The sequence below is a fragment of the Panthera onca genome, chromosome B2, assembly GCF_046562875.1.
Source record: "Panthera onca isolate mPanOnc1 chromosome B2, mPanOnc1 haplotype 2, whole genome shotgun sequence".
NCBI classification, from domain to species: domain Eukaryota; kingdom Metazoa; phylum Chordata; class Mammalia; order Carnivora; family Felidae; genus Panthera; species Panthera onca.
The window spans coordinates 106,865,098-106,892,797 of record NC_138343.1 but is presented as its reverse complement, the minus strand read 5'-3'; the positions used below and the strand labels follow the sequence as shown (position 1 = coordinate 106,892,797).

The window sequence follows — 27,700 nt, the reverse complement described above, 5'->3', positions numbered from 1 at the left end:
TTTACTTTTAATAAGTTTTAACCTGTTAGAGCCTCAGTCTCCTCATCTGTAAAATGAGAATAACAAAACCTATCTCATAGAATTATTGTAGAGATTAAATGAAATAATTTGTGTAGGAGAGGAGGTCAGTAAATGCCAATTTCTACCCATTTTCCACACCCCTACCCCTTGGCTTAGCGTTTGCTGATACAGTTTTAACGAGTATGTTTTTGTATATATTTTCTCTTTTGATGGAGATATATTCTACATTATTAGAGACCACAGCTATCAAAAGTAAAGGTTTAACAGCAAATAAAATACAGTTGGTTCTTATTATTTGAGATGGTTGTATTCTATGAAGTTATGTTCTAGGGGAAATATGGGGTTATGTTCCTGACACCCTCTGGTCACATTTTCATCAACCAGTCAACACATAGCCTTGTTTTATGTGTGTTTCTGTTTAACGGCACCTTATTTAATATATCTTATTGGGGCGCCTGGGTGGCTCAGTTGGTTAAGTACCCAACTTCAGCTCAGGTCATGATCTTGTGGTTCATGGGTTTGAGCCCCACGTTGGGCTCTGTGCTGACAGGTCAGAGCCTGGAGCCTGCTTTGAGTTCTGTGTCTCCCTGTCTCTCTGACCCTCCCTTGCTCACACTCTGTCTGGCTCTCTTTCTCTCAAAAATAAATAAACATTAAAAAAAATTTTTTAAATACACCTAATTGATTCATTAACAGTGAACTCATAGGCAACAGTGTATAACTCACGTGTGAATGAAGATTAACAAACTGTGAGTGTTAAATTGTAAGGTTACATACAAATTTTAGCAAGTCGACAAACTTGGAAATATGGAATCCATGAATGATGAGCATCTACTGTATCTAAGAATGGATACAGAACTGCATCTGCTGTTTACTTAGCCCCTGCCCTGGGTTTTCAGCTGTTGTTTTGGGCCTGTATGACTATGACTCTTATTAACACCCTGAACACCCTCACATGAGTATGACTTTGACTTTTATTATCCCTCTAAGCACCCACAGATGAAAGGGGTAGAAAGGATAGTGGGGGCAGGAATACTTATCTTTTGTGTGAGTTGCCAGTCACCTAGTAGCCAGCCTATAATCATAAACATGGGACAAAATTGCACCCAGAGATTCTCCTTGTATATAAACTGTGATCTTCACAATCTGAACTTGAGTCTACCACATTGCTCTAGGTCAGAAAAAGGAATCAAATATAAAAAATATTCTATGGCATGGAGTGAAACCTTTGAAAATATAATGTTGACTTATTTTAATTAAAATAGTCTTATTTTTTTTATATTCATTGTTTAAAATATGTTTGCAGTTACTTCCTTCTCAGCATAAACTGTCAGTGTGGGAGTTGTTTTTGTTAAAAGCCTTTGTATAGGTATCTAAAGATAACTACAAATTTTATATTCTCTGGGATTCAGCACATTTGGTTGGAAGTTTCTGAATTAACTATACAATGTGCAGAAAATTTAACTATTCAAATATAGAATATTTTGGCATATAATTAGACTTACTGTTTTTTTTTATCTTGACCTATACCTTTCTTAAATGACCTAGAATATGTGTATTTTCAATGTTGTTAATAGTAGCGTATGTTCATATTTATCCATACCTTCTTGTCCCAATCCCCTGGTGATTATCAGAAACTACCGGTGAGAAAGGAGCCCAGATAAGAACACTCTGTGGTTTTGAAGGAGTTAGCAAAGTTAACTGGCCTAGAAAAAGTAAGACTTTGAATTCAAGCCACGCCTGCCATTTTGATATTGTTCTCTTGACCCTGCATATCTTTAATTTCAATCCCGAGTCACCTTTCCTCTTTGTTTTCTCTGTTTCTGGATTGTGGAGCATTGCCAGAGAAATTTTGGAACTGGACTGTGGCAGAATAATGCTACCCTTCCCTTCCTTACCCCAGAGATGTCTACAGCCCAATCTCTGGTATCTTTGAATATGTTACTTTATATTTGCAGATGTGACTAAGTGAGGGATCTTGAGATGGAGAGATTATCCTTGATTATTTGGATCGGGCCAGTATAGTCATAAGAATCCTTCTGAGTGAAAGAGGGATGTAGGTGAATCAGTGCCAGAGTGATGGGACATGAGAAAGACTTGGCCAGCCATTGCTGACTTTGAAGATGGAAGGTGGCCATGAGCCAAAGAATACAGGTGGCCTCTAGGAGCTGGAAAAGGCAAGAAAACAAATTATCCCCAAGAGCCTCCAGATTTTAGCCCAGTGAAACTCTTTTGAGACCTCCAGAATTGTAAGATTAATAAATGTATGTTGCTTTATATCCCTAGTTTTGTGACAAATTGTTATAGCAGCTAGAGGAAACTAAGGCTTGGACATTGATAGCTCTGTGCAACATCATATGATCTAATTTTACCTGATCACACCGTGTTGCTGACTTATATTATGTTGCTGTCTCTCTGAATTGCCCACCGTTGCTTCTTCTCTTAATGTATACACATCATGTAGATAAGCTGCTTTCTATTTTACTAAAACGGTCAAGACTACCAAACTTCAGTTACTTGTCTGTAAGGATACTGGGGTCATTCATTCCTTGAGAGAACTTTCTCCTGGTCCTGCCACTTTAACTGTCATGTATATGCTGTTTTTCTGTGTCTTAAGTAGCTCACTCTTGACAGGGACAGATGGGAATCAAGGAAACTAATTGGGAGGGTATTGGAATATAGTATTGATGAGAGATTATGAGGACCTGGATTGGGACTGTGGTAGTAGAGAGAGCAGAGAGATTTGGAAAATCTTCAGGGGCAGATTAAAGAAACAGGAAGTAAACTTGTCGGGACTTTGTGACAATCTGTTGTAGTGGAAGATTAAGAATAATAGGTCTCTCATCACATGGTAGGTACTCGTGAATGAATGTTAATGATTGAGTGACTAGATAGATATTAACGTCAACTGAGATAGGAATATGGGAAGGACATCTATTTCTGTGTAACAAGTTACCTTCAAATTTAGCAGGTTAAAACAACATTTATTATCTCACGGTTTCTGAGGTTCAGGAATGTAGGGGTCACTTAGCTGGGTGGTTCTCAGGTTACAGTCAAGCTGAAGAGTTGACTGAGGCTGGAGGCTTCATATTTCAGTTCACTCCTATGGCTGTTAGCAGGAGACTTTAGTCCTTCACCACGTGGGCCTCTCCACAGCAAGTGACCCACGGGGATTGGAGAAAGAGACCAAGGTGGAAGCTATAGTCTGCGTAACATAATCATAGAGTGACATATCACCACCTTTGCCATATATTATTTGATTACACCAACCATGGTATACTAGAGGTGGTAGCTACACAAAGATTTGAATATTGGGAGACAAAGATCACTGGGGGCCATTTTAGCGGCTGGTTACCCCAAGAGAGAAGCAGAATTGATGGGAGAGAGATAATGAGTTCACAGTTTGAGATGGCCATGTATATCCAGATAGAAAGAGCAAACATTTGGATATTCATTTTAAGCCAAAAGGAGAGATCAATACTAGAAATAACATTTACAAGTCATTAGCATATAGGTGGTAGTTAAAATCATTAGTGATTGGGGCCTTAAGCAGAATAGAAAATATTTAGTATAGTTGCTGGGGGAAGAAGGAGAAAATCACTGACCAGAGACAAGTGAAAGGATCCAGTGAGATGTGTTGTTGTCCCAAGAGGAAATTAGATGTGGTATTTGGTCTCAGTTTAAATGCATCACAGTTTTCTGTAAAGTCCTATGCAGTCCTGTGGAGAGGACCATTGTTCACCAAATGTAGAAGAGAAGAAGGCAGTTCTTAAATGATTAATCCAGAGTCTTTGTTTTGACTGATGGGTATAACGGAAGGACTGAGGTTAAAAGAGTTAACTTCATGGGGCACCTGGGTGGCTCAGTCAGTTAAGTGTCCCACTTTGGCTCAGCTCATGATCTCACGGTTCATGAGTTCGAGCCCCGCATCAGGCTCTGTGCTGACAGCTTGGAGCCTGGAGCCTGCTTCAGATTCTGTGTCTTCCTCTGTCTCTGCCCCTCCTCCACTCATGCTCTGTGTCTCTCTCTCTCTAAAAAATAAATAAAGACATTAAAAATTTTTTTAGTTAAAAAAAAAGAGCTTCGATAGATAGTAGTTCAGTTAATCTACCCTTGGGCTGCATGCTGCACGGAGAAGGAAGTGGGGTTAGGACGGAGCTGATAGATTAAGGAAAATTTAGGAATTGAGAGGACCATTGGTGTGAATGTAGTTAATTCCCAGAAGTTGAAGGTTTACAGCAAGGAGTTATAACATGGGAGGGGGGCTATTTCTGAGGTGGAACAAGTTAAAATGAGATGCAGAGTACGGTCTTGAGAATGTTTATAGAGGAGTGACAGTTGTTAGAGTTGGTCTTTCAGATTCTAAGTGAATTTTTAAAATTTTTTAAAAATGTTCGTTTATTTTTGAAAGAGGGATAGGGAGGGAGGGAGGGGCAGAGAGAGAGGGAGATACAGAATCTGAAGCAGGCTCCAGGCTCTGGGCTGAGGGCTCTGGGCTGTCAGCCCAGAGCCTGACGCAGGGCTTGAACCCACAAACTGTGAGATCATGACCTGAGTTGAAGTCAGATGCTTAACTGACTGAGCTCCCCAGGCATCCCAATTCTAGATAATTTTTGAAATCTCCAAATGTAATGACATTTGGGATAGGAGGGAAATTTATGAGTCCCATGCCTAAATATATACTAAATGTGGGCAGTGACTTGGAGGCTGGTTTATTACTATCATGAGGCAGGTGCAGTGATGAAGCTAACTAATAGAACAATTTGTCTGACTGTGGCATGTTGCCCTTTTTAGAAGGCAGCATTGAGTAGCTAGGTGAATGCCCAGATCACTTCCACATCCCATGATAAGTTGGGTGCAGCATAGGATATGGCTTCTGTTGGAAGAGAATCTATGTCTTTGGCTGAGAAGGGCAGAAAGGGGTTCTGAGGATGTTAAGAATTAGTTTTATTTGTGTGGGTGGGTAGTAGGTGTTTGATCTGATATTTAATTATCGGCTCAGGGATTGCAAAGAGTAAAATAATATGGGCAGTGGTGGAGGAACCAGGGGGTGAAGATGGATACTGGAATTTAGCTTTTGCAGCTATTCTGTAGTCATATGGCTAAATAAGGTGGAATATGTTGTCTTAGAATGCAGAATCTTATTTTGCTTGTTCTTTTTTTATTAGCAACTAGAACACTATAGGTCTTCAATAAATATTAAACAAGACACTAGAATTTTTAAGAAAAAAGTGATATATTTGTGAATTATTTGACCAAACTGTCTTTTCTAACTTGATTATTAATTTATATAAAATTTCTGCATAGTTTGTCATCCTTAATTTTTTTAATTAAGGAATGAATAAAAATACCAATATTTTATTTACTAAAATAAATATGGGTATTTTTTCAGGTTTTTGCCTTTTTGTTGAAAAAAAGTTTTAAAGGTTAGACTTGAAAATCACATTTTACAAAATCTAAACATCTTTTAGAAAACTAGAATAGAAGTTATTAAACAAAAGAAGAGAATCGTGCCAAATATAACCTCTGGAATTCCATGTCTGAGGTATGGAACTTTGCCTGTTTTACTTTATTCCTATATGGGTAGTCATGCAGTAGCCATTTTGAGGGTCTAATAAGTGCTGGACACTGTGGAGGACACACATAGGTCAAGGAGCTCATCCTTCAGGAGCTTATATAAGCTAACTGATGTACAAGAACATACCTGAAACAGAACATACCTGAGACAAAGCAGTGTTTGGCAACCCTCTTCATGTTTCATGTCACCTGAGCAAAACTGGCCAGATCAGTAAGAAGAGCCTTCTGATCCTTTCATTTCCTCTACTGAACACAACTGTTTTTACAAGATGGGAGACGGTGGGCCTAAGCCGGCTTGTCCCGTGCATACGGGTTACTGGTTCTTGGAAGGACATATCAATAAGCAAAACAATTAAACTGAAAAATGTGCAATACTGTGTGTCATGCACTGTGTTAAGCATTTTAGATACACTATTCTGTTTCATCATTTTAACTTCATCAACTGGATATTATTCTCTTCACTTTACAGGAAAGAAACCTAAGGCTTAGAGATATTTAAGGTAACTTTCTTAAAGTTAGTTGTAAGTAAGGCTAACCCTGGTTACCTGTCTCTGACATTCTGGAAATCCTGTGGATTCAGAATGATAAGAACAGAGCACATATAGAAGCTTCAAGCCAGCTCATTCTATCTTACCTCATATCTCTGTCCCTGGGCCCTAGCTCCAAATGCAGGTCCCGGGGTCACCTAGCTTATCCTCAGGCAATTGTGTGCTTCCTTTTCCTGGATGCTTGTTGGGTTTTTATACTTGCTGTCTAGAACTCTTGCTCCCTACTGAACAAACGTCTCTACAGCCATATCTTGTCATCAAATACTCTATCTGCTTGCTTTATTTGAAAACCTGACTCTCTCCCTAGGATACTGCTTTTCCCACTGCCTTTGTAGGTGACCACTACTCATTTTCACACACCTCATCAACCGAAGGTCCTGAAGACATCTTTCTTCTAGCTCTCATTGCAGCCTGTAAACCATTACTCCTAGACTCTTCTGTAAATACAGTTCGTGAGGTGTAGGACAGCTGTCTCTTCCTCCTGCACCTCTCTCTTTGTTGCTTCCCATGCTAGCAGAGAGTTGCTGTCCATGGGTGACCCATCTAACATCCTAGTCTCACATTCTTGACCTTTGCAGATTCTGTGGTCTTTAACTTTACTCAAGCTACTTGATAGATTTTCCTCTCAGTTTTAAAGTCCAGAATAACCAAATGAATGGCACTGTAAAAATTTGTTGATTAAATCGATGGACTTCTTAACTTTTCATTTCTCCCTTCCTTTTTCACATTTTACCCATTCTCCAGACCCTGTGGTTCTTTTGTGTCTTCATTTTCTTTCTATTCATCAGCCCTTCCTTGCTTCACTTTGTTCTTTATCTGTCATAGACTGCTTGTATTATTACTGCTGCCACTATCTTGCCCAGTGTTTTTCCACTACACTTTCCAGACCAGCAAGAGGATAATATTGGCCAGATGTGCAGCTTGTTCAACCTAGCATATGTCAATAAGAAAGCAGAATGTCCATGTAAGCGCCCCTAGAAGGGCCCAGCTGAGTGGGGTGAAAACAGAAGAAACACTAGGTGGGAATGCTTGGATGACGCAAGTGAGGTCCAGGGGATGGAGTTTCCAATTGTAACTGGAATGATAATATCTGATTTTAACTGAATATCTTCTGCAAAGAAAAAACTTTAATTAGAAATGACTAAATACTTAGAAACAACAGGACTAAGTTTTTCTCTACCAAGTAGTTGCAAATTCATAAAGAAAATGAAGTTCTGTATTTGGGACCTTTCTTGCTTCTTGAGAAAGGCCTGAATTGGAATATACTTACCTCTTAGGACTACCTTTGCTGCACCCCAAATGTTATGGGCTGCTGTATGTTCATTTTCATTTGCTTCCATGTATTTTTAAAAAAAAATTCTTCTTTAATTTCCTGGTTAACCCATTCATTCTTTAGTAGGATGTTCTTTAACCTTCATGTATTTGAGGGCTTTCCAAATTTTTTCCTGTGGTTGATTTCAAGTTTCATAGCATTGTGATCTGAAAATATGCATGGTATGATCTTGATCTTTTTGTACTTATTGAGGGTTGATTTGTGACCCAGCACATGACCTATTCTGGAGAATGTTCCATGTGCACTAGAAAAGAATGTGTATTCTGTTTAGGATGAAATTCTGAATATATATGTTAAGTCCATCTGGTCCACTGTGTCATTCAAAGCTATTTTATCCTCCTCCTCCTCCTTCTCTCCCTCTCCCCTCCCCCCTCAAAAATTAATAAAAACATTAAAAAAAAATTAAAAAGGGGGGGGCGCCTGGGTGGCTCAGTTGGTTGAGTGTTCCACTTCAAGTTGTGACCTCATGGTTGGTGGGTTTGAGCCCTGCATCGGGCTCTGGGCTGACAGCTTGGAGCCTGGAGCCTGTTTCAGATTCTGTGTCTCCCTCTCTCTCTGCCCCTCCCCATCTCTCTCTCTCTCTCTCTCTCTCTCAAAAATTAATAAAAACATTAAAAAAAAAAGCTATTGTATCCTTGTTCACTTTCTGCTTAGGTGATTTGTCCATTGTTGTAAGTGGGGTGTTAAGGTCCCCTACTGTTATTATTATCAATGAGTTTCTTTTTGTTTGTGGTTAATTGATTTATGTATTTGGGTGCTTTCACATTGGGGTCACAAGTATTTATAATTGTTAGATCTTGGTGGATAGATCCCTTAATTATGATATAATGCCCTTCTTCATTTCTTGTTAAAGTCTTTGTTGTAAAATCTAGTTTGTTTTGATATAGGTATGGCTACCCTGGCTTTCTTTTGACGTCTACTAGCATGGTACATGGCTCTCCATCCCCTCACTTTCAATCTGCATGTGTCTCTAGGTCTGAAATGACTCTCTTGTAGGGAGCATATAGAGGTAGGTGGGTGGGCGATGGGTACTAAGAAGGTCGCTTGTGACGAGCACTGGGTGTTGTATGTAAGTGACAAATCACTGAATTCTCCTGAAACCAATATTGCACTGTATGTTAACTAAAATTTAGATTTAAAAAGGGAAAAAAGAACAAAGAAAAAAAGTTTTAAAAGAAAAAAGATGTTCTGTTGGGAAAATGAAGAGCTCGATTTTTTTATGCTATGGTTTGTGAGTGACCAATTTGTACTTATTAAATATAAAAGCAAGTTATAAAATAGACTATATTTATGAAAATTCAGTGGTTTGAAGATTTCATATTAATATTATATATTAAGGATACTCTTTTTGTTAAACAGTAAAATGAGCTTTTTCTGGCAAAATAAGGCTTTCGGATGAGAGTAGATATATAGAATTCAAAATAGCTAACTCATTAATAAAGCGTTTATAATGGTAAAACCTGAAGTACTGGTATAGTTCTTTGTTTATGATAAGTGCCGAATAATTCTTGTGCTTGACAGAATGTTTACTTATCATGGTTATAGTTGGGTGCACAACATCTTCAACTAATTATGTCTTTAGACATGACCTAATTCAAACATAAATTGTAATAAAAGGGTGAAAAAGACTAAGTCTAGTAACTGGAGAGAATGTTAGAAATAAGATTTTAAAACCAATAAGCTGGAAATCAAACACTAGGAAATTATTTTATTGGATATGATGGTTTTTAAAGTTGAACTGTCAAAATAAATGGGGAAATTAACAAAATTGGCAAAAAAAATTTCTTTAAGAATGGAAGTTTCAGTAACACGAAGGAAGAAAAACATGGAATATGGTCACTAAAGTGAGGGGATGGCCACGTTGCTCAGCATATACATTCCAGTTACTTGTTGCTGCTCTGGTTATCCATCTGCCTTTCACACCACTCAAAAATTTTGCATAAAACAACAGTCATTTTATTCTCACAAATTCTTGGGATAAGAATTCGGAGAAGAGATGGAAGCGTTGGTTTTTCTGTTCTATGATGTCTGGGTTTTCAGATGGGAAGACTAGAATGGATGAGTGTGATTTGCTCAGCTGGGAGTTGAAACAGCTGCCTTTGGAGAATCTACTTGCAAGATGACTTCTTTTTTCACCTTGTGCCTGGACTGGGGTGACTTGAAGGCTGGGCTCATCTGGGGAATCTAACTAGAGGACCTATATGCCCTCTCCATGTGGTGTTAGCTTTTCACAGCATGACAGCCTGGGTCTTCCAGAGACTGAGGAAGAAGCTGCAAGGCTTCTACAGATCTAAGTTCAGAAGTCATTCATTATCACTGTTGCCACATCTGTCGGTTACAAGTGAATCATTAAAGCCAGCCTAGATTTGAGAGAATTGGACTCCTTGGTAGGGGAGTGGCAAGGTCATATTGCAGAAGAGCATGTGGGATGGGAAATATTGTGACCACTTTGGGAAAACACAGACTGCTAAAATGTATACTTTCTGGGAATAGGGGAGAAAAGTAATCCACGTTTATAGCTTTTTCAGTAATTAGCCACAGACTTTTAAGGGTGTAAAAAATAAGAGAGATGGTTACCTAATATAAATTATTAGGAAAGAGCTCTTCCTGCCATTTGAATACAAATCGAGAATCCTCAGATTAGCAGAGACACTTTCCCGCAGCATTTTAAAAAGGCATTATTAGATTTATGGTAATATATGGTAATAAGAAAAGCTTTTTTATTATAAGCATAGCAGAAAGTTAGAGCTTACACTATGTAATGGTGTGTACTTTGGATATTGTCACTGCTTAACCACTTGTCATCTTCTGCCTCTTGGGACAGTAAGCAAGAGGACCATAATTTTAAGACTTTTTGAGATGTTGGATTTGAGATCTTTGGGATTTTGGATCTTTGCTTCAGCGATAATAGTGTATGTGTATATTGGGGCAACAGCGTTCACTGGTTTCAAGTTATGCTACATTAATTTTTAACCATATTGTGGAAAGAAGTTCTCCCTCTGACTAAGCTCTTGTTTCTATCCTCTTAGCCCCTTTAAGAGAGGGGCATATGGTGACAGATGTAGTGGCTGTGTCAGGAAGAAAGAAATCAAAATCTTTAGCACACTGGTGAGTGCCCTCCAGACCAGACCTACATAGGACGTAGTCCTATTTCTAGGAGGATTTAAGGGGATTTTAGTGATCTTGTGGTTTGAATCCTGAGTATTTATGATAGTTTTTGTCTCTTGGCTTCCTTTTATCACAATGTAAATGACCAGCATGTGTGAGTGCTCAAATTTACATCACTTTGGAGAGGAAGGAAGTTCTTAGTAGATCATATGAATAACATTAGTTTGGGAGATATTTGAAGATTTTAGTGATAGAACTGAAACTAACTGCATCATAGAACCAAGGTTCATTAACCAGTTACTTTGGTGTCCAATGCCAAGTGATGCCCTTGAATAAGACAAGGGATATATTCTGGTGAGTGTAAAATGTTGCTGTGGGATGGTAGAAGCCTAAATTAATTTTAGGAAGCTTCTGTCCATTTCATCTTTTAAGATTGTCATCTGTACCTGGATGTCTGCCATCACCTCAAATGCCACATGTCCAAAATTGAATTAATCATCTTCTCCATCAGACCTCTCCCACATGCCAAAGAATAAAGAAATAAACCAAAAACCTAGTTTCCTTTCTTAACTATAGCATTTCTGTCTGACCCTACTCTCCTTTTAGAGTGGAACTTTGGAATTAAATTTTCTATTTCTTTTTTCTTGTATTTTTGTTTCTTTGGTATTTCATTTCATTTGCATTTCCCCAGGCAGGAATCCATGTAGACCTTATTTTTGTAGTCTCTTGACTTTTGTCCCTATTTCAATTTGTCTTGTTTAGTCTATTGTACTATTAATAAACATAACCCCCGCACAAATAGTCATTTTCTCTTTTTTGTTCACTGGACCAAATCTAAATTCCTCTCCATGACTTTTGCTTATCTTCCTATTTGTGAGTTAAGGGGTTCTATGGCTTAAACATCTGTATTAGTCAGGTTCTCCAGAGAAACAGAGCCCATAGAGTGTGTGTGTGTGAGTCTGCATATATGTATATACTCTATGTAAGCAAACCAAAATCTAAGCCTGTAAATGTCAAGGTTATGAAATCTAAACACACAGAAAACCAATCACAAAGAGCCAACTAGAGTTTAAGCTGTAGCCAATCAGATAATGTCCTTACTTTGCTTCCACCTCTTCTCTATCAAAGTCATCACTAGCTCCTGTCAGTGGAATGCTCTGTTAACCACATTTGGTTTGACACTGCCCAATTTGAATTAGGTTTTGCTCAAATAAACTCTTAAAATTTTAAATATGCCATAGCGATGTGTGTGAGGAAGCATAAGTATTTGTTAGGACGCATTGGCTCATGTGGTTATGGAGGCTGGGAAGACCCAATATCTGTCGTCAGCTAGTGGGAGACCCAGGAGAGTTGATGATGTAGTTCCAGCCCCATGGCAGGAAAGACCAATGTTCCAGTTGAAATGGACAAAGCAGTTCCCTTTTACTCAGCCTTTTTTGTTCTATTTGGATCTTCACTTTGATTGATGAGGCAGTTTGCTTTACTCAGCCCACAGATTCAAATGTTAAAGTCATGGTGAAACCCCCTCACAGACAACCAGAATAATGTCTGACCATACACCTGGGAAACCCCATGTTCCAGTCAAGCTGACACATAAAATTCACAATCACAGCTCTTCAGTTGGAAAGGTTTTCTTCTGTCATTGCTTTTACTCACAAATCAAATGGCAGACAGACTGCAGACTACAGTGACAAACTGAGGAATAGAGAAAGAGAATGGGACAACATTTAATAGTGCCAGGACAAACCATAGGTGAAGGAGTAGGTCTGGAGGGCTTGTAGCCTAGGCATATTAGGAAGGAGGAACATGGAGAGGATTGGAGGGGCAGAGAGGAGGCTGGAGTCAAAGGGAGAGGTGGTTTAGAATGTGGAAAAATTACGAAGGACTTTGGAAGTGTGGAATGTGAGAGTGGGAGAAGAGGGAATTGAGAGAGAGGGAAAAGCTGAAGTTTACAGAGGTAGGGCTGACAGAGGCTGCTGTGATGAGGGCAAGGCTGTGTGAAGGAAAGCTAAGTATGTGTTGTCCAAGTGGGAGCAGGAACCTGATGAGGACCAGGCCTCAGAGATGAAGTGGAGAGTATAGGCTTTGTAGGAGAAAGAAGAGAACAGGGTAATAGACAAAGAGCATGGCTTTTTGGGGAGGTTACCAAGACAGGAGCTGAAAGGGAGGAAGGAACTCATAATAACCACACCCACTCCAGACAGTAGCAGAGGATAAAAAAGCATGTCATAGGCGTGCTTGGATGGCTCAGTCGATTAAGCATCTGACTTCAGCTCAGGTCATGATCTCACGGTTTGTGAGTTTGAACCCCACATCGGGCTCTGTGCTGACAGCTCAGAGCCTGGAGCCTGCTTCAGATTCTGTGTTTCCTTCTCTCTCTCCACCCGCCCCCCATTCATGCTCTGTCTCTCACTCTCTCTCAAAAAATAAACAAACATTTAAGAAATTAAAAAAAAAAAATCATGTCATAATGCCCAAAGAAATGTAGTATGTGATTTGACACTAGAGATATGTTATCTGTACCATGCATATTTAACAAAGAATTAGTTGCCATCACTAGTCATTAGGGAAATGCAAATCAAAACTACAATGAGATCACACACTAAGACAGGTATAATAATTTACAAAAATAGGAAAGTGTTGGCAAAGATGTGGAGAAATCAGAGCCTTATATATTATGGGATTATAAAATGATGCAACCACTTTGGAAAATAGTTTTTCAGTTTCTCAGTAGGCTAATGTAGAGTTACCATATGATCCATCGATTCTATTCTTAGGTATATACCCAAGAAAATTGAAAATATGTCCACACAGAAACTCGTACATGGATGTTCATAGCAACATTACTTATTTTCACTAAAAAGTGGAAACAACCCAAATGTCCATCAACTGATACAGGGGAACAAAATGTGGTTTGGCCATAAAAAGATGGGAAGTACTGATACATGCTAAAACACAGATGGAACTTGAAAACATTTAAGTGAAATAAGCCCAACACAAAAGGACACATATTGTATAATTTCATTTCTCTGAAGTATTCAGAATGGGCAAATCCATAGAGACATAAAGTAAATTAGTTGTTGACAGGGGCCAGTGGGGAGTGGGAATAACTAATGGTTATGGGTTTTTTTTAGGGTGATGAAGATGTTCTGGAATTAGATGGTGGTAATGGTTGTAAAACCTTGTGAATGCACTCAAAGCAATTGAATTGTTTACTTTAAAAGGGGTAAATTTTATGGTATGTGAATTATATCTCAAAGCAGTTGTTTTAAAAAAAGTCACAATGTTTAGTTACTCAGGGCTCAACAAGACCATTTTTGAACATAGGGCCTATAAGAAGTCTGTGTGAATTCCTCCTGCTTTAGTCTTGCCTAAAACAAAATGTATGACTTCACAGGTTTGATGAGCTACTTTTAGTGACCATTAAAGTAAATGTATTGATTCCTTAAAGTCATCTTCTGTGCCCCATTTTGGGAAAATCTGGATTATTGCATGCAGTTGGAAAGCTAGCATGCTTTATTTTGTTGTAATTCACTCATTTAGCTTAGTTTCCCTTTCAGGGTTACATACAGTATTTTCTTTCTTTTTTTTTTTTTTAACGTTTATTTATTTTTGAGACAGAGACAGAGCATGAATGGGGGAGGAGCAGAGAGGGAGACACAGAATCGGAAGCAGGCTCCAGGCTCCGGGCCATCAACCCAGAGCCCGACGCGGGGCTCGAACTCACGGACCGTGAGATCGTGACCTGAGCTGAAGTCGGACGCTTAACCGACTGAGCCACCCAGGCGCCCCCAGTATTTTCTTAAAAAAATTATGTTAGGGGCATCTGGATGGCCCAGTTGGTTGAGCATTCTTTAACTCTTGATTTCAGCTCAGGTCATGATCTCACTTTTGTAAGATCAAGCCCCGTGTCCAGCTCCACGCTGGGCATGGAGTCTGCTTGAAATTTTCTCTCCCTCTCTCCCTCTCTCCCTCTCTCCCTCTCTCCTTCTCTCCTTCTCTCCTTCTCTCCCCCTCTCCTCCTCTCCCCCTCTCTCTCTTCCTCCCACCCTCCCCCCATCCCCCTCATGTGTGCGCTCGCTCGCGCGCTCTCTCTCTCTCTCTCTCTCTCTCTCTCAAAAATAAACAAACAAAAAGTAAAATAAGGGGCCCCAGTGTGGCTCAGTTGGTTAAGCATCCAACTTCGACTCAGGTCATGATCTCCGAGTTCATGAGTTTGAGCCCCATGTCGGGTTCTGTGCTGACAGCTCAGAGCCTGAAGCCTGCTTCAGATTCTGTGTCTCCCTCTGTCTCTGGTCTTCCCCCACTCATGCTCTGTCTCTGTCACAAAAATAAATAAACGTTAAAAAAAGTAAAAAATTCTGTTACAAAAGTAAAGATGCATGGCTTAGTAAAGGAGTAGGTGCTTTTTTGTTTGTTTTTGGTCACTAAATTAAATGCTAATTTTTTTCTCTAAAGAATTTGAATATTGACAGCATTAAAGCTCTTTCCTAAAATTTCATTACCTTTCTTAACTTCAGATCCTCTCAGAATGGCACTGAGATTTTCACAGTAGGGAGAGCATCATAATATTCATCTCGTTAAACTATGTGTAGTTCCTGCTGAGAAGTAGATTGAGACCTGAAAATGTTTATCACCATAGGAAACAACAGAGAAGATATTTCAAAAACCACAGAGTAACTTCTCTTAGAATTCAATTTGGGACACTACTGTTATATATCCGAATCTTATTCTTATAAAACAGGTTAGGAAAGCGGTAGGTGGTTCTTAATCTTGTTTCCACTCAATCCCACCCCTTGGTGAGTGTGTTGGTACCCGTCAGAAAGGGAGAGGGGAATGAGTGTGTAGTTTTAAAAGGCCACTTGGTGATTCTTGATTGCATCCTATCCCTAGAGCAAAGTAAGAATGTCTACCGTAGTGATCAAATGAGGGGCGCCTGGGTGGCTTTGTCGGTTGAGCATCAGACTTCAGCTCAGGTCATGATCTCACAGTGCATGGGTTTTTGTGCTGACAGCCTGGAGCCTGCTTTGGATTCTCTGTCTTTCTCTCTGTCCCTCCCCCACTTGTCTGTGCATATGCTTTCTCTCTTAAAAAAAGTTGGGGTACCTGGGTGGTTCAGTCAGTTGAGCATGCAACACTTGGTTTTGGCTCAGGTCATGATCCCAGGGTCATGGGATTGAGCCCTTTGTTGGGCTCCGCACTGAGCATGGAGCTTGCTTAAGATATTCCTTCTCTCTCTCTCTCTCTCTCTCTCTCTCTCTCTCTCTCTCTCATTGAGCCCTTTGTTGGGCTCCGCACTGAGCATGGAGCTTGCTTAAGATATTCCTCTGTCTCTCTCTCTCTCTCTCTCTCTCACTCTCTCCCCCTCCCCTTCTCCCCCCCTCACTCCTCTGCTTGTGGCTGTGTGCTCTCTCTCTCTCAAAAATAAAAATGAAAAATAAAATACATTTAAAAAAATGTTATTTATGGGAGTGTAATATCCTCTTGGTTATGGGGCCGAAAAATGATTAAGCACAAATAGCCCAAGAGAAGGCTACAGAAATTTGGGATGATGCATTTTTAGAAGTGCCTGGTCTTCTGGGAAGATAGAAGCAAAGAACAGAACTGTAGACTTGGGAGTCAGAGGCTCCTGAGTTCTATCAGCCCAGGTCTATTTGAAACAGCAGGTCACTGTCTGGGGGTAAGGGTGGGTGGTAGAGGGGTGGGACATGTGAGTAATCTCAGTAGGCACTATACAAGTCCCCAGTAACTCATCAGGTATGAATGAACCCTGTGAAGATAGAATGAAATTTATAGAGGTACATAACCTCCCAGACAGACTGAAAACTGGGAGAGGTATCTCTCCTCCCACTTTGAATCAGCCACCAGATTCCCTTGCTGTGTATGATTTCCTAAATACCTCTAAACAATCAGGTCTCGTCTCTCCCTGCCAAAGTTTATGTTAGGAACCTCAGGTTATTTTGATACATTTTGGCTGTTTTTTAGTCTTACCCCATCTAATGTATCTTTCACAGTGCAGTCAGAATTTTACTTTCTAAAATGAAAGATCAAGTTATTTTTCTGCTTAAAAGCCTTCACTTCTCCCATTACTTACAAAGAAAGGCATATTTATTGAACTCCTTAGAAGGTACTGGTACCTTGGCTTTTGATTCATTCATTATGCTGGGGGTACTTTCTTTAAGAAAACGCACATAGAAATTCAAATTCCTCATGAGTTTTGCACCCCGTGCCTCTCAACACAGCCTGTGTAGTACTGGTCTCAGCTTGTGCTGCTTCCTCTGTTGTCTCTGGGGGTATATTTGTTGATTCATTTGGCTTTAGGCTTAGGTTAGGAGTAGGGACCAGATCAGGTACAACTTCGAAGGTCACAAAAAAGGATTTTTTTTTCTGCACTCGTGTGATGAAAAACTATGAGAGTGTTGTTAGAGTGACCTCAGCTGTCTAAAAGGTTCAGGAAAACTTGTGATTTTGTAGGTGTTTGGTATTTTTTGTTACTGTGTACATTGCTCCTTCTCTCTTTCTATATCCTACGTGGAAACTGGAAGTCCTTCAGATGATATATATATATATATATATAAATATTTTTTTTTTAATTGAACACACCCAATGTCAGTATGACTTTTCTTTGAGTGGTTTGTGTTCTCCAGAGGATTTTTTTCTTTTTTAATTTTTTTAAATGTTTGTTTTTTTTAAGAGAGAGAGCAGGGGGGAGAGAGAGGAGAGAGAGAGAATCCCAACCAGGTTCTATGCTCAGCGAGGAGCCTGACACTGGGCTTAACCTCACAACTGTGAGATCAGAACCTGGGCCGAAACCAAGAGTCAGATGCTTAACCAACTGAGCCACCCAGATGCCCCTCCAGAGGATTCTTTAATCTGTTGCCAGGGACCTGTAAGTCTGACTCCTGGCATTTGGAATCTGGGAAGGACAGGGAAACTGGGACTCCTTTTTCAGGATGCGGATTTTGTTTTTAATAGATTTTATATTTTAGAACAGTTTTAGGTTCTCAGAAAAACTGAGTGGAAAGTGCAGAATTCCCATGTACCCCATTCCTATACAAGACATAGCACCCCCACTATAAACATCCTGCACTAGGGTGGTACATTTGTTATACTGATGAACCTGCACTGACACATCATAATTACTTAAGATTCCAGAGTTTACAGTAGGTAAGTGTAACTCTTGGTGTTGTGCATTCTTTAGATTTTGACAAATGTGTAATGACATGTATCTATCATTACAGTATCATACAGAATCCTTCCACTGACTTAAAAATCCCCTGTGCTCCGTCTGTTCATCTGCCACTTCTCCCTGGCAACCACTGACCTTTTTACTGTCTCCATAGTTTTGCCTTTTCCAGAACGTCCTATGTATCCTTTTCAGATTTGCTTCTTTTACTTAGGTATATGCATCTAAAGTTCTTCCGTGCCTTTTCATGGTTTGATAGCTTATCTCCTTTTAACACTGAGTAGTATCCCCCCTGTCTGGGTATACACTTCACTGGGTTATCCATTCACTTATGGAAGTATTAATTGGTTGCTTCCAAATTTTGGCAGTTATAAATAAAGCTGCTATAAACATAACTTGTGTAAGTTTTTGTGTGGACATATTTTTAACTCATTTGGGTAAATATTGAAGAGCAAGGTTGCTAGATCATGTTAAGAGCATGTTTAGTTTTGTAAGAAACTGCTAAATTTTTTTAATATAGTTGACACACAGTGCTACATTAGTTTCAGGTGTGCAATGTTGTGATTGCACAAGTCTGTACTAAACTTTAGTTATACCAAGCTTATACTAAGTGATACTAAGTTTATATGAAGTCTATACTGTCTTTTAAAGTGGCTATACAATATTGCATTCCTGCCAGCAATCAGTGAAGAGTTCCTATTGATCCACATTAGCACCAGCATTTGTTGTTATTAGTTTTCTGGATTTTGGCCATTTTAACAGGTTTGCAGTGGTATCCCATTTAATTTGCAATTACCAAATGTCATGTGATGTTGAGCATCTTTTCATATGCTTATTTACTTCCTGCATATCTTTGGTGAGGTGTCTGTTCAGATCTTTTGCTTATTTTTTTTGAGTTCATTTATTTATTTTGAGAGAGAGAGAGAGGGAGGGAGGGTCAGAGAAAGAGCGCACGAGAGAATCCCAAGCAGTCTTGTGCTGTCAGTGTAGAGCCTGACTCGAGGCTTGACCTCATGGTTTGTGAGGTCATGACCTGAGCCAAAACCAAGAGTCAGATGCTTAACAGACTTAGCTACCCAGGTGCCCCTTGCCCATTTTTTAATCAGGTTATTCATTTTCTTACTGTTACGAGTTCTCTGTATATTTTGGATAACCATCTTCTTCATCAGGTATGTCTTTTGTAAAGATTGTCTTCCGGTCGATGGGTTGTTAGATTTTTTTGTGCCTCATCCCTGCCCTCTTTTGTGCCCAGTGTTCCCCAGTCTGGAGCTGTTCTAGCTCACTTTTCCCAATTCCCTTCTATTTTGTACCAGTATAGAAGTGACTTAACTGTTTGCTTGATCCAAGTGATGACTTGGGGGTTTAACTGCTCTTGACAAACTTGGAAACAACCTCCCTATCATCATACCATGATTTTACCCCATGCTTTCCAGACCTCTGCTCTGGAAAAGTTTTCAACTTCTACTCTGAAAAATAATTTATCATTTCTACATTTGCTTTCTATCCTCTGGTCTCTCTGTTGTGAACTCTTCACTTTCTGTAGGGATTCAATTTAGATATGTTCCTACCCCTTCCTGCTGTAGATCTTCTGGTCATTTGTTTCTTGTGAGTAAAAAGTAAGAATTTGCAACTTTTTATAGAGTTGCAAGTTGATCATGTTCTACTTTAAACATAAAACACTTTTCCCCCCCCTCATCCATTCTTCCTAATGGCTTCATAGTGCTCTCAGTTCATAGTAATGGTTGATTTTTAAGATGCATTATTGTTTTTATGTACCACTAAGGGGGGCAAAAAATGTACTGTCCAACTATGATGCAAATTGATTGCAAGATTCATCCCAACTTAGATGTTTAAGTGTGTGGGAAAAAAAGTATGTCTTGGAACCATTGTCCAGCACTATAGTGAACATAGAAACAGAAAATTATGTATAGATTCTAAATCTAAATTTACTGGAGAGACCTATTTCCCAATTAAATTTCAGGGAGAAAACTAATCACCAGGAACTTTTTATTTTTAACTTTAACTGGCTTTCCCTACCACTCACCATTCTCTGTCTTCAGGATCTGACCATACCTTCCATGATATGAGTTACCCTCATTCCTGTCTTGTGCCTTAACTTGGGCTGCTTTCTTCCCATTTACTGCAGCCTTCATGTAGTGAAACTCCTCCCCCCAAAACTTCTGCTGTACGTGGTATTCTATACTCTGTAGCTTGACACTGAATACATATTATCTAAAATTGTCTGCCATTATTTTATGTATGCTTTATTTTAAGTAGTTCTATTTAGGATTAAGTAGGAACACATATACATTTCTTTGCCAGAATACATATAAAAAATGTACTGAGCACATAGCAAGATATTGAGTAAGAGTCTGTTGATTTTTAATTTTTTTTTTTTTTTTCTTGTTCAGTAGCACAGATCCCATTGCACAAACCCTAAACAATAAACCTTACAGTGGGTTGTTAGAGTTGCTATTTGCTATTTCAGAAGTCAGGTTAAATCTCCTGGGGAAATAGATATATTCTACATTACCATAGAGAAAAATATGTCTACTGTTTCTAGACTTTATAAATATTTTTCAAAAGACTTTTCCAACAATAATTACAGATATCATAGAGAACAAACATATCTCTAAAAGTAATTCTTTCTCAAAGCAGTTGGATTCTAAAGCTCTTTTTAAATTAGGGTTTTATAGTGCCCTCGGCTTAAATAAATCCAAATGAGCTTTTTTTGTTAACTGCCTTATAAATGTTTCATTTGGACATAAGTCATTGCTGGAATTAATTTGATTACATAATGTATGAAGAATAGCCTTTGTTTTTTGTTTTGTTTTTTATTTTTCTTTCTAACTTAAAACAAAAGAACCTGGACCAAAAAAAGGGGGAAAAAATGGAAGTAATTGATTGCCAGGACCAAAACTACTCTTGAATAGATAGCATCTCTTCCCTTTCCGCTCACCTTGAACTCTACTACTTCAGTGTATTTCCCTAGTTCTATAGTCATTAGTGGCAAATGCTATGTGGCAGAATATTTTGTGAGAAGATGGAATAAGAGGGTTTGCATCTTAAGAATCCTGGGTGGCTCAGTCAGTTAAGCGTGTGACTCTTGGTTTTGGCTCATATCTCACAGTTTCGTGAGTTTGAGCCCCATATTGTGCTCCATACTGTCAGCTTGGGATTCTCTCCTCTCTCTCTCTCTCTCTCTCTCTCTCTCTCTCTCTCTCTCTTTCTCTCCTCCTCCCCCACTTGTGCTGTCTCTGTCTCAAAATAAATGAATAAACTTTTAAATTTTTTTTAAAAAAGAGGATTTGCATCACATTGTATATTGCATCTCAATATATATATTGCATATCAATTATATCATATAACATCTCATGTTAAGATCCTCTCTAAATACCCAGCCTGTTTATCTCTTCACCACTCTCACAGACTCTTAGAAAAATCCCCTCCACTGTTTTGAGTAATTCAAGCCTGGCCTTTGGTTTACAAATTCTACTCAGGAAAAGAAAGGACAAGGAGCCCACGGGAGTAGCTATTATTCACACAAGCCCCCTTGAAGGGCTTGCCACATATAGGTAAGATGCTTTATCTTAGGGACTCAACCGTTTGTAAACAAAATTAAATTTGTTTTGTAATTATTTTCCTCCTTTCTAAATGGCCTTTAAACTGTGAGTAGGACATCATCAAAAAGGGAGATTGCATTGGAAGAGGGTGGAGGAACAAAAAGGAGACTGACAAATGTGCCCTTGTATTGTGGCATTAGTTACCATAAAATCTAACGGGATGGGTTGAGAAAACACAACATAAAATTTCCACAAAGAGGAACTTGATGTAATTGTATGAAAGTCTTTATCATATGTTTATTTCTTTTTGTGAGAGAGAGAGACAGGTAGAGAGCAAGCAGGGGATGGGCAGAGAGAAGGAGGGAGACGGAATCCAGGCAGGCTCTGTGCTGTTAGCACAGAGCCCGATGCAGGGCTTGAACTCCCAAATAGCGAAATTATGAACTGAGCCAAAACCAAGAGTCAAGACTTAACTGACTGAGCCATTCAGGTTCCCCAAAAGTTTCTCATATTTATTCCGCAAGACAACCTTAGCCTGGTCCGTTAAAAAAGTCACTGCCATGGGGGAAAAAAAGGCTTAGTTTTGTTTTTTGTCTTCTTTATATTTTGACTTCTGTATATTAAAGTAATAAGCTCAGTACAATGTGGGATCCTTGATTGAATCTGCATCCGTAGAGAAAGGCTGCTATAAATTTCACTATTGGAATAATTTGGTAAACTTGAATACAAGTTGTGTGTTTCATTAGGTTAAATTTCTTGGGTGTGATAATGCTGTTGTCTTTGATTTTGGGAAATATATACTAAAGTATTTAAGGGTGATTAGTCCTGATATCTGCAATTTATTTCAAGATGGTTCAAGAAAAGAAAATGTATGGGGTGGGTGTGTGTGGGTGTGTGTATGCACACATACGTGAGTGCACATGCTTAGTGCTGAAAGAGGGGTTTTCTCTTTCATACATTTGTTTTACGCTAAGTGATGTCCTGTGGGTTTTGCCTCTTGCTTTCTTTTCTTTAGGATGCGTGCTCATTTGTGACTTCCTAATTGTTATTTTCCCTTGTGTCCATTTTGCTAGTGTGGAGCTACTTGGGACGAGTTCTTGAATTGAGTTCTAGAAACCTAGAATTTATTTTTAAACTGTTTGTTTTCTTACATTGCAATGATTAATCCTGTTGTCTAGGTTGCAAAAATACATGCTATTATTGATTACCAACAGAATAGGTCAGAAAATATGGAAGGATTTGTGCAATTTCATCACCTCTAAAAGAAAAAGTTTTTTAAATTGAAGTATAATTAACATGATGATGTTATATTGGTTTCAGGTGTACAACATTCGGTTTCAACAATCCTATACGTTATTCAGTGCCCACCACAAGTGTACTTAACCATCTGTTACCATACAATATTATTATAACATTACTGACTATATTCCCTATGCTGTACTTTACATCTCCATGACTTATTTATTTTATGCCTGTAAGTTTGTACCTCTTAATCCCCTGTATCTATTTTGTCTATCCACCTAACATTCTACCCTCTCTGGCAGCCACCAGTTTAGTTTGTTGTCTGTATTGAGTCTGTTTTTTGTTTGTTCATTCATTTGTTTCTTAGTATTTTTTTATTAAGATTTAATTTTTTTAAGTAATATACACCGAACATAGGCCTCAACCTACAATACTGAGATCAAGAGTCGCATGCTCTACCAACTGAACCACCCAGGTGCCCTCATTTGTTTTTTAGATTGCACATTTAAGTGAAATCATATAGTATAACTACTTTGTTTAGCACAATACCCACTAGGTCCATTCTTGTTACAGATGGCAAGATCTTAAGATCTTAATCATTTTTATCACTGAGTAATATTCCATTGTGTGCATATATCACATTTATTCATTTGTCTATCAGTGGATACTTGTATTGCTTATGTATATTGGCTGTTGTAAATAATGCTGCAGTAAATATATGGGTACATATATCTTTTCAAATTAGTGTTTTTGTTTTCTTCAGGTAAATACCCAATAGTAGAATTAAAGGATCATATGTAATTTCTATTTTTAATTTTTTGAGGAGCCTCTGTACTGTTTTCCACAGTGGCTGCACCAATTTACGGTCCCACAAAGAGTGTACAAGTATTCTCTTTTCTCCACATCCTCACCAACACTTATTTTTTGTCTTTTTAATACTAGCCATTCTGACTGGTTTAAAGTGATATCTCATTGTGGTTTTGGTTTGCATTTCCCTGAGGATTCAAATGATGTTGAGCATCTTTTCTGTGTCTTGGCCATCAGTCTGTCTTATTTGAAGAAATGTCTACTCAGGTCCTCTGCTCATTTTTTAATTGGATTGTTTGTTTTTTGGTGCTGAATTGTATAAGTTCTTCATGTATTTTGGTTATTAACCCCTTTCAGATATGTCATTTGCAAATATCCTCTCCCATTTGGTAGGTTATGTTTTTGTTTTGTTGATGGTTTCCTTTTCTGTGCAAAAGTTGTTAATTTTGGTATAATGCCAATAGTTTATTTTTGTTGTTTTCCTTTCCTGAGAATATATATTTATAAGTACATTGCTAAGGTTGATGTTCAAGAGATTACTGCATGTTTTCTTTTAGAAATCTAGTGGTTTCAGTATTACATTTAAGTCTTTAATGCATTTTGAGTTTATTTTTTATATGGTATAAGAAAGTGGTCTAGTTTCATTGTTTTACATGAAGCTGTCCAGTTTTCCCTGCACCATTTGTTGAAGAGACTGTCTTTTCCCACTGTGTAGTCTTGCCTCCTTTGTCCTATACTAATTGACCATATAGGTATGGGTTTATTTCTGGGATCTCTATCCTGTTTCATTAGTCTACAAGCCTGTTTTTGTGCCAGACCCATACTGGTTTGATTACTGCAGCTTTGAGTGTATCATAAAATCTGGGATGGTGATACCTCCATCTTTGTTCTTCATTCTCAAAATTGCCCTGGTTATTTGGGATCTTTTGTTTGTATTATACAAATTTTACTATTATTTGTTCTGGTTTTGTGAAAAATACTTATTGGTATTTTGATAGGTATTGTATAGAATCTGTAGATTGCTTTGGGTACTATGGACATTTTAATGATATTCTTCCAACCCATGATCATAGTATACTTTCCCATTTGTTTATGTCATCTTCAATTTCACTTAGCAGTGTCTGAACAGTTTTCAGAGTATAGGCCTTTTACCTTCTTGGTTAAATTTACTCCTAGGTATTTTATTCTTGTTGGCACAACTGTAAATGGGATTGTTTTCTTAATTTTTGTTTCAGCTACTTTGTGATTAGTATATAGAAATGCAACCGATTTCTGTGTATTAATTTTGTATCCTGCAACTTTACTGAATGCATATTTTAGTTCTAGTAGGTTTTTGGTCTTATCTCTATGGATAGTATCATGTCATCTGCAATAGTGACAGTTTTATTTCTTCCTTATCAATCTGGATGCCTTTTACTTCTTTTTCTCATCTGATTGCTGTGACTAGGACTTCCAGTATTATGTTGAATAAAAGTGATGAGAGTGGATGTCCTTGTTATTGATTTAAAGGACAAGTTCTCAGTTTTTCACCATTGAGTATGATGTTAGCTGTGGAATTGTCATACATAGCCTTTATTCTGTTGAGGTATATTCCCTCTGAACCTGCTTTGTTGAGAGTTTTTTTTCTTTTTTAATCATGAATGCATGTTAAATTTTGTCAAATGCTTTATCTGCATTTATTGAGATGATCATATGGTTTCTATTCTTTCTCTTGCTAATGTGATATATCACATTGATCACTTTCGCAAATGTTGAACCACTCTTACATCTTGGAATAAATCTCACTTGATTATTGTTTATGATTTTTTTAGTGTATTGTTGAATTTTGTTTGCTAATATTTTCTTGAAGACATTTGCATCTATGTTCATCAAAGCTATTGGCCTGTAGTTTTCTTCTTTTGTACTGGTGTTGCTATCAAAGTAATGCTGTCTTCTTAGAATAAATTTGGAACTTTTTCTTCCTTTTCTATTTTTTTGGAATAGTTTGAGAAGAATAGGTATTAATTCTTTTGTAAATGTTTGGTAAAATTTACCTGTGAAGCTTTCTGGTCCTGGACTTTTGTTTGTTGGAAAATTTTTAGTTACCAATTCAATTTTGTTACTAGTAATTGGTCAGTTCAGATTTTCTGTTTTTTTCTAATTCAGTTTTGGAAGATTGTATGTTTATAGGAATTTATCCATTTCTTCTAGATTGTCCAGTTTGTTGGCATATACTTTTTTATAATATTCTTTTACAGTCCTTTGTATTTCTGTGGTGTTGGTGGTTACCTCTCTTCCTTTGTATCTGATTTATTTGTTTTATCTATTTATCTTTTTTTCCTCATGAGGCTGGCTACAAGTTTGTCAATTTTGTTGATCTTTTCAAAGAACTGGCTCTTGGTTTCATTGATCTTTTCTATTGTTTTTCTTAGTTTCTATTTCATTTATTTCTGCTCTAATCTTTGTTATTTCCTTTCTTCTCCTAGCTTTGGCCTTTGTGTTTCTTCTTTTTACATGTAAGGTTAGGTTATTTATTTGAGATTTGTTTCTTAAAGTAGGCCTGTAATGTTATAAACTTCCCTCTTATGGGGCGCGCCTGGGTGGCTCAGTTCATTAAGCAGCTGACTCTTGATTTTGGCTCAGGTCACAGTTGGTGACATCGAGCTCCACATTGGCCTCCTCACTGACAGGATGGAGCCTGCTCGGGATTCTCTCTCTGTCTTTCTCTCTGCCCCTCTCCATGTTCATGTGCATGCTCTCTCTCTCTCTCTCTCTCTCTCTCTCAAAATAAATAAATAAACTTAAAAAAAATAAACTTCCTTCTTAGAACTACTTTTGCTGCATACCAAAGATTTTGTACCATTGTGTTTTCATTTTCGTGTGTTTCCATGTTTTGGGTTTTTTTTTTTTTTTTTGGTTTCCTCTTTGATTTGTTGGTTGACTCTTTGGTTGTTAAGTAGCATGTTGTTTAGCTTTCATGTGTTTGTGTTCTTTCCAGTTTTTTTTCTTGTAATTTATTTCTAGTTTCATACCTTTGTGGTTGGAAAAGATGCTTGATGGGATTTCACTTTTTTAAAATTTATTGAAGCTTGTTTTATTGCCTAACATGTGATCTATCTTGAAGAATGTTCCAGGTGCACTTGAAAAGAATGTGTATTCTTCTGTTTAGGGTGGAATGTTCTATACATTAATCTGTTAGGTCCATCTGTTATAATGTGTCATTCAAAGGCACTGTTTGCCAGGGCATCTGGGTGGCTCAGTCGGTTAAGTGTCCGACTCTTGATCTCTGCTCAAGTCTTGATCTCAGGGTTGTGAGTTTGGGCTCCACATTGGGTATGAGGCCTACTTAAAAAAAAAAAATTAGGAAAAGAAAACAAAGGCACTGTTTCCTTATTTATTTTCTATCTAGATGATTTATCCATTGATGTAAATGTACCATCCCTACTATTAATTGTATTACTGTCAATTTCTACCTTTATGTCTATTAATAATTGCTTTATGTATTTAGATACTCTTATCTCAGGTCCATAGACATTTACAGTTGTCATATCCTCTTGTTGGATTAATCCCTTAATCATTATGTAATGCCCTTCTTTGTCTCCTGCTTCGGTCTTTGTTTTAAAGTCTGTTTTGCCTGAAATAAGTATTTCCACCTTTTTTTATTTTGTTTTTTTTGCTTCCATTTGCATGATGTATGTTTTTCTGTCCCTTCACTTTAGGTCTGTATATTTCTTTAGGTCTGAAATGAGTCTCTTGTTAACAGCATATAGATGGGTCTTTTTTTTTTTTTTTTTTTATTCAGTCACCTATGTCTTTTGATTGAAGCATTTTGTCTATTTACATTTAAAGTGATTATTGATAGGTATGTACTTACTGCCATTTTGTTAGTTGTTTTCTGGTTTTTTTTTTTTTTTTTTTTGAGAGAGAGCATACGTGTGGCACGCACATACTTACAAATGGGGGAGAGGCAGAGGGAGAGGGAAAGAGAGAAGCAGGCTCCACACTTAGTATGGAGCCCCATGCTGGGCTTGATCCCAGAACTCTGGGATCATGACCTGAGCTGAAAGCAAGAGTTGGATGCTTAACCAACCGAGCCATCCAGGTACCCTGTGTGGTTGTTTTTATAGTTCTTCTGTATTCCTTTCTTATCTAGCTCTATTATCTCATGGCTTGTTGGCTTTCTTTAGTGATACACTTGGATTCTTTTCTCTTTGTTTTTTGCATGTCCTACTACCAGAGTTTGGTTTGAGGTTACCGTTAGGTTTGTATATAACATGTTATGCATATAGCAGTCTGTGTTAAGTTCATGGTCTCTTAAGTTTGAACACATTCTAAA

The 27,700-nt window shown here is 38.0% G+C and overlaps 1 protein-coding gene across 7 annotated transcripts in view; it reads left to right on the top strand.

Annotated features, from left to right (window-relative positions):
- The window catches only part of FAM184A (family with sequence similarity 184 member A), a 121,570-nt gene that overhangs the window by 8,682 nt on the left and 85,188 nt on the right, over positions 1-27,700 (top strand). The gene's annotated exons all lie outside the window — the stretch shown is intronic.